The 7,372-nt window shown below is 39.7% G+C and overlaps 1 protein-coding gene across 1 annotated transcript in view; it reads left to right on the forward strand.

Annotated features, from left to right (window-relative positions):
* The first annotated feature begins 4,372 nt into the window (after positions 1 to 4,372).
* Positions 4,373 to 7,372, forward strand: part of MAP1B (microtubule associated protein 1B) — a 66,338-nt gene continuing 63,338 nt past the window's right edge. Inside the window, exon 1 of the mRNA XM_010169447.2 lies at positions 4,373 to 4,469. The gene's annotated coding sequence lies outside the window, so the exon portion shown is untranslated. The remainder of the gene's footprint in view (positions 4,470 to 7,372) is intronic.

Here is a 7,372-nt window from a genome sequence, read left to right on the forward strand (position 1 = left end):
AGACTGCTCGAGCGGGAGCGCAGCCCTGCCTTTGTGCCGAACTTTGGGCGGTGAGGCTCTTCTCTTGGCTGGAGAATTTCTCAGGACCGAACTTTATGTACAGATACCTGTCTTTCAATAAAGAAAACCGTGTGGATAACGGCTGGGGGCCCAGACTGCTCGAGCGGGAGCGCAGCCCTGCCTTTGTGCCGAACTTTGGGCGGTGAGGCTCTTCTCTTGGCTGGAGAATTTCTCAGGACCGAACTTTATGTACAGATACCTGTCTTTCAATAAAGAAAACCGTGTGGATAACGGCTGGGGGCCCCGGGCGCCGAACCCGAGTGCTCAGCCTCATGATTGTCCGGCTGCGAGCTGCTTTCACTCGCTGTTTATTTGTCCTCTTATTAAGACTGCGATACAGGAAGGTATCGCAAGTGAAATAACAGTTTTATAAGTTCTGGATGTGGTTTATGATACAATAGACTGCAGTGTGCATGCAGAGGGGCAGAAAGCCCCGTTGCAGTAATACTGGTATGAAGCACAAAGAAAATTATTGCCAGACCTTATAGTTTGTTGAACTCACTTGATACTTGATTTTGTAACATTATTTTTTTCCTCCTGAGTTGGTGAAAGCAGAGATTTCAGAAACCTGCCATTGTTAGAGGGGAGGAAGAGACCCTGGAACAGGGAATTGGTAGCAGCCTTGTCATGTAGGTGTGGTTCAGCAGTCCGGCTAGGACTTCATTTGTCTCCATTGTTGCTTTCTCAAGCGTTGTTGCTTTAGTTGGCTATTCCTCTTGATTCTTTTTCACGACTGTTTGTGATAAGGGGCTACCTCGCAGCTAACCGGCTTCACCATGACCTGTTCATCTTTATTCCTACCATTGTCTCCTAGGGAGAACTACTGAGGAAGATGCTTTGTCATTCAGAGCCTCTTCAGCATTGCACTTTGCTAATTCTGTCTTTCATTTGTGTCAGAAGTGAATCAGCTGCATTTTAATTAAATTATTAAAAATTATAGAGTAAATGGATAAAACCTCTGCCCTCAAGACAGCTGATGTCATCCTTCTTCCCCTGAAGAAATGCTCTTCAGGCTCTTCTTGAAGCTTCTATTGTACAGTTGCTGCTGCATAGCTCTGTTGCTGCTGTCGCCTGCCGCTAAGCGTAACACCCACTTACAGTTTTAGGTGTTCAGGGGGAATGCTTTGGCTTTTTTATTCATCATTTTGGATTAGAAGTCACCTCACTGCTCCTTGTGTCAGATGATCTGATTGAGATTTTGCCTCCTAGGAAAAAAACCTTGATCAAATTTTGAGGTGCATTGTTCTGGAGTCTGCGAGTCTGCGTGAGGCAAATACAGGCTCAACTAAGCTCTTTTCTCTTTGGAAAGTGTGCTGTAGTCTGGAAAAACCCACTTCTTTCAACCTTTTTTCTCAACAGAGCATTAAATGTGTTTTGGGTTCTTGATAACTCTGCCTCACTGTCTTCTTTGGTACCTCTCTTGAGTACCATCACTGAAAACTGTGGATTCATGCGCCAAACTGCAGAGCAACGTGTCAAAGAAAACATCTGCTGATAATACATCAGTGGTGTGATGCTACGCAACCTGGTGGAGTGCAGAGTCATTTCTCAATATATCATGAAGAGGGAATGGCATGGCGAGATGCATTTTCAGTAATTACAGTGGGGATGTGACTTTGCTAAGGAGGCAATCCTCCAACACACCATCCACCAAAAAAGAAGAAGGGATTGAAAACAAAGCTTCAAGATTTTTCCACTGATTTGTCAGATGCTATTGGGTGTGTCCTGCATGCAGTCTGATTAGTCCTATGTCTAGTGGCATTGCATTCCCAGGACTGCAGAAAGAAAGAAATAGCTCCAGTTCAGCCATGCTTCCAGTGGTTACATCCATGCTGTTAAGGATCTACGTCATTGGATTGACCTTGGATTTTAGTTACAGATTTACCTTTGTTCTACCCAAAGCTGATTTGGTTATATAATGTATATAATATATTATGCTGCTTTATAATGTACATGGATAATTTTTGCATCCAGACTGCTGAATCATGCAGCTGCAGATTTGGGATGTTCTATCCATGTCACAGCTTCAGCTTCTAGGCCTCCTGTGTGCATGGAACATCTAGGTTTTTTCTCCCTGCCCTCCTGTTTATTTTGCCTCAGGTCCTGTATTTTGGACATTGCCTGTCTCAGCAGTCTTAACTACACCTAGTCAGAATCTTAGCCCTACAGCAAATTTGGATTCATGACAAAAGCAGCTAGGGATGATGGACAGGGTATATCATTAGCAGCACTGCTGAGTCATAGTCCATATTGCTTAAGTGACCTCCAGAAAGCTTTGTCATCTCCCCACACAAGCTTGCTGTCAGGGGCCAGCAAGATAGTTATCTTCTAGCTTCTTGAAGTTCAGCATTCATGCATTCAACATACTTTAGTTTCATGTTCAATGTTGGTTTTCTGGTCAGTTTTCATATGTGCTGTACATGTGTGATATTTTATCATCTTTAGTTTCTTGCTTTCAAATATTCCAGCATCTGGAAGACATTAAAGCCTGCTGAGCTGTATTTATCTGCCAAAACTACGCCCCAAAAATGCACCATATGGCTAAGAGATTTTTGAGAAATGAAAATAAGGAGACTTGCAGAAGAGACTCACTGCTTATGCCTCTGAACAAAGATGAATTAGTCAGGAAGTGGAGGTGGCTGGTTATAGCTCAGTTGTTTTTCTCTTAAGTGATTATGAAACACATGGGCAATACTGTATTTCCAAATTAATTTAGAGTTTCAAATGGTAGCTACTTAATAGCTGGTAGCATATCCCAGTAAGCATGCTCCTACCTGGACTGGGATGCTGACAAGGAAAAGCCCTGGATGAATTCTCCCTGGACAGGCTTCAGGCTCTTGAAATGCAGATGTTCATATTTGCATGGAGAACCTACCCAGAGCTGCAGTGGGAGAGCAGCACTGCAGATCTGGTTTCTCTACTCTTCTCCCTCTTTCTCCTCGTCCTTCAGCCCTACAACATGGCTTCTGCCAGCACCAGTCCTGACGTTTCTGCTGCCTTGAAAGAGAATATAGCATGGGAGGTAGTGTTGACAGTAACATTCACAGCCTGAAACCCTGACAGAGTTACCAGCAGGAGTGTTAATGCTAGTCTCGCGGTGAGAGTTTGGCCATACAGCTATTCAAACATCTCCTCACCAAACCCCAAAGTGATTTAACTTAAACCATTTCATGCAAAGACACAGTCAGGCATGTGGGGAGGGGCCACCAGACACTTCCTCACCTGCAGTCCTTTAGTGTTTGCCAGCTAATTTGTGTTAAGTCTAATGATGTTCCTTTAGGGGGGAAAAAAAATCACTGTAATGTCAGTGTTCAAAATTGCAGCAGTACCTGGACTTACGTGTAGTGCAACTACCTGCTCATTATTTTTCAAAACCAGAAGATTTTTCAGAACAATTTTGAAACATGAAAATTATAGAAAAATGTTAAGCATGTTCTCCTGTGAGGTTGTAAAAATTTATTCAGCCACCAGAATCTTACGAAAGGAAACTATAAAATTTGTCTTTTGGCTGCAATGATTTTTTTTTCTTGGTCAAATTTAAATCCTTAAAATATATTTTGGAATAATAGATGTCTGGTCATATATGTGTCAAGTGTTTCACTCTCTAAGTAGCCATGGGGAAAAACACTAGGGAATAGACATGTGCTATTTAGTTGGGGTTTGGTTTTTTTCTTTTTTCTTCTTTTTTTTTTAAAAAAAAAAAAAAAAGATCAAGCGTAGCATTTTTAAATCTCAAAACTAGAATTTAGGTGCTTCATAAATAAAACATCATTTAAATTTTAATTTAAAATATAGGATGCTTCAAAGCTTTTGAATGAAGAAGTCAGCAATTTAATACTTTGTATTTAAAAATTAATTTGCAACATGCTAGATGGTGCTGCCTTTTTTTCTCAGAGCAATAATTTCAATGGTCCTACAAGGTGACTGATGTGTCCTACAAGTGATTAATTCTTTCAGTTTTGTAATTCACTGTGTTGGTATTTTAAAGTCAGTTCAGGGACATCAGTAACTTCTTGTAATGTGGCTTCTGAGATGTGGGACCAGCAGTCCTGAAGCCAGTGCGCCTTAAAGGATGGTCACCCTTTGGAAAGGCAGATTTCCTCTTGCTTGTGACTAATTCCTGCCCAAAGTGCTCCTCCAGAGCACTCAGGACTTCCCAAAAATAGCTATGTGCCTTGAAAGGAAGGGAGGCTGGGTTTGGAATTTAGAAATATGCAAATAGCATGAATGCAAATGGAGGAATACTTAGTTAAATCTTCCAGTGCTCATTTATCAAGCTAGCTGTGTTTTGTATTTTTGAATTTCAGGAATCCGATCATGGGACACAAACTTGATTGAATGCAACTTGGATCAAGAACTGAAACTTTTTGTGTCTCGCCATTCAGCTCGATTCTCTCCCGAAGTTCGAGGTGAGTTTTTGGAAGCATTTGACAAAGGTTTTGGTTTTGGCTGGGTTTTTTTGTGGGAGGGGGGGTTTGTTTGTTTTGGTTTTTTTTTAAGAGAAGAATTAATAAATACACTTTGGAATTTTATGATCCACTTTCATTTGTGATTCTTTACATGGAGTAATTTTTTTTCCTTTATTTTAAAATATGACTTGAAAAATATAATTTGTTTTAACTTTCTCACAACTTAACTTTAAAGTAATCAGCCTTTTAGGTTAGCTTCATGTATATCACCATGATTACTTTGGTCGTAGTTGTTAGTTTTAGGGTCACATTAAAGTTAAGTGAAAGCCACTTTTTAACAGAGCAGTTTTTTTATGTAGCACCAATCTAGTAGTCCCAGAGACTGAAGCTTATTGTGGTAGGTAGAGCACATTTGAAAAAAAATAATCTGAAAGGTTAACTCTCTTTTTTGATGGAGCCAGAAATGGTGTAATAGCTGTTGCGCAAGCGCGGCTCAAGCACCGTGTTTCTTCCAAAAGGGCTTGGACTTTTCTCTTTCTTGATAGGAAAAGCTGAGGGGTGGAGGGTCTATCTTGACTCACGGGAACTTTCTTTGGCTTGTATGAAGAAATAAGAAACTTACAGGACTCATAAGACTAAATCTCTTTTGTTACCTTTTCTTCATGCCTGCCCTTCCTTTAAAGGATTTATACAATAAAGCAAAACAAAACAAAATCCAATTTTGTGAAGTGTAAAATGATTTTGTTCTGGTTGCATGGGAATCAAGTGAGTGGTAAGCTTTCTAACATCTCATTACTTTAACACAAATACTGAGTGCGCATGGGTGAAATTAATCATAGTTTTCATGTAAAAATACATAGCCTTCTTAAAGGAGTAGAGGTTGCTTTCATTGGTGAAATCACTGTGGCCATGTGTACTTTAATTAGTATGACCTAGTGCTGATGAGTGTTATAAATTCCACCTTCATGAACATCTCTTAAGCGTGATGAAAAAGGGCTATGAAATGTATCATGCTACTATATCACATTCCTAGGGTCAGTTGCTGTACACTGTTGACGAAGAGATCCTGATATCTTGCTAGTATGACAGCATAGACCTGATGATTTCAAATAATGTACCAAAATGTCTTGTGTAACTAACTCTTCCACTTGAAGCATAGGTTATAAGTGGATTTTGCCGTATTTCCCCATATCTATAGAGAGTAAAACATTGCCAGAGTTAGGAAAAAAACCACAATTCTATGATTCTTCTCGTGGTTTGAAAACCAACAGAATCAATACAACAATAGTCAGTGTGAAGATTTATCAGGACATGTAGTTCTTGATTTACGTGTGTCCTGGTTTTTGCTAGGATAGAGTAGTTTCATGTTGTTAAACTATCACAACATGAAACTAAACATAGGCCTAGAATACATGTCTTTCATTTCAATTTAAATGTCATTAGGGGAATTCAACTTCTCAGTGACACTAGTTGCTTTTTTTGTAGAGAGGGTATTCTGATAAATCAAATTGGCTGAATTTATCTTTAAGGAATGCAAGATGCAATGCATCCCATTTTTAAGATGTATGTGTTTTACTTTAAAACTTCTGGGAGAAAAAGGTCCTACACTTCTCCTTTAGCAAAAATATTCCAGTGTGTCTAATATTTTTTTCTGCCTTGTTTAGATGACACATCCTGATACCATTGCATGGATTAAAATGAAGCAAGTACTATGCTTTCATATGATAACTAAAATAAGATTATGCACCCCTTTTTTCAACAGAAAGATTATAGAATCCTCTAGGAATTGTGGGTTGGGTTGATTTTTTTTTCTTGTTTGTCTACACTTGCCTGTTTAGTCTGTTATTGTGTTGAATTACAGCTTAATTGCATGTGTCTGGAATTCATCAACATCTCTATGACAAGCAGTAATGAATGTGTTTTTCACCACTGTTCAATCTTTAAACAATAAACTGCCAAAGTCTGTATTGAAAGAGCATTAAGGGAGCCTAAAACTAGGATAAAGGGAACATCCAGGAATAAAATTAGCCCTCTTGTCCAGTTTCTTGTCTAAAATTTTGTGGGGAAGCCCATTAACACCTCCAGAATCCCACTGCACAGATCAGAGGATCTTTTATTTTAGTTTCCTCTCTGTGATTCTCTGATGTTGAAACTGCATGAGGCTCCTTTGTATCCTCTCTACAGTTTGGTAGGGAGAAGAGGGTTTTGTTGCCATTTGTTAATAACATTTCAGAATGTTTCATTTCTGTTACAATACCCAAATGTTGAATTTTGAGTGTTTAACCAGTGAAATGGTCAGTGTTCATATTAAAGAGATGATTGTAAGTATGTATTCCCCTATGGTCCCAAAATGAGAAATTCTACAGTATTTGGGTAACTAGGTGACCTTTTGCCCAAGGAAAGTATTTGTCCAAGGTGATGGGGTAGTCTGTGGGATGTAATTAAACAGCCTTTTCTTCAGTCCTTTGAGATGTAACTCTTTGTGTGCCTCACACATAGGGACAGTTTACTCTTGAGGAAGGGTAGAGCCATCTAGTGTGTCTGCACAGCTCCTAGTGTAGTCAGGTCTGACAGCTGACTGAAGCCTGTTTGATTATAATGTTTAATTATGGTAATGGCAGTGCCAGCTCAGTACATGCTCGTATGCTTCTCAAAGCAGCTCGAGGATACGCTTGGCAGCAATGTGAAGGGTAGGACTCTTTCTCCAAAAGGAAGTTTAGAGGAAATGGAGACAGCCTTGTTCCTATGCCATATGCCTGCCATGTCAAAGGAGGGACATGTGAGAGACTATGTTTGTCAAAGCATTCATGTCTTTTTACTTGAGGAATTTGAAGTCTAATCCTTCTCCCTGTGTAGTGAATAGCAGTGTACATATTGATAATGCAGGGAGCAAGACCAGATCC

This window comes from Antrostomus carolinensis, unplaced genomic scaffold (assembly GCF_000700745.2).
Source record: "Antrostomus carolinensis isolate BGI_N321 unplaced genomic scaffold, ASM70074v2 scaffold15756, whole genome shotgun sequence".
Taxonomy (NCBI): domain Eukaryota; kingdom Metazoa; phylum Chordata; class Aves; order Caprimulgiformes; family Caprimulgidae; genus Antrostomus; species Antrostomus carolinensis.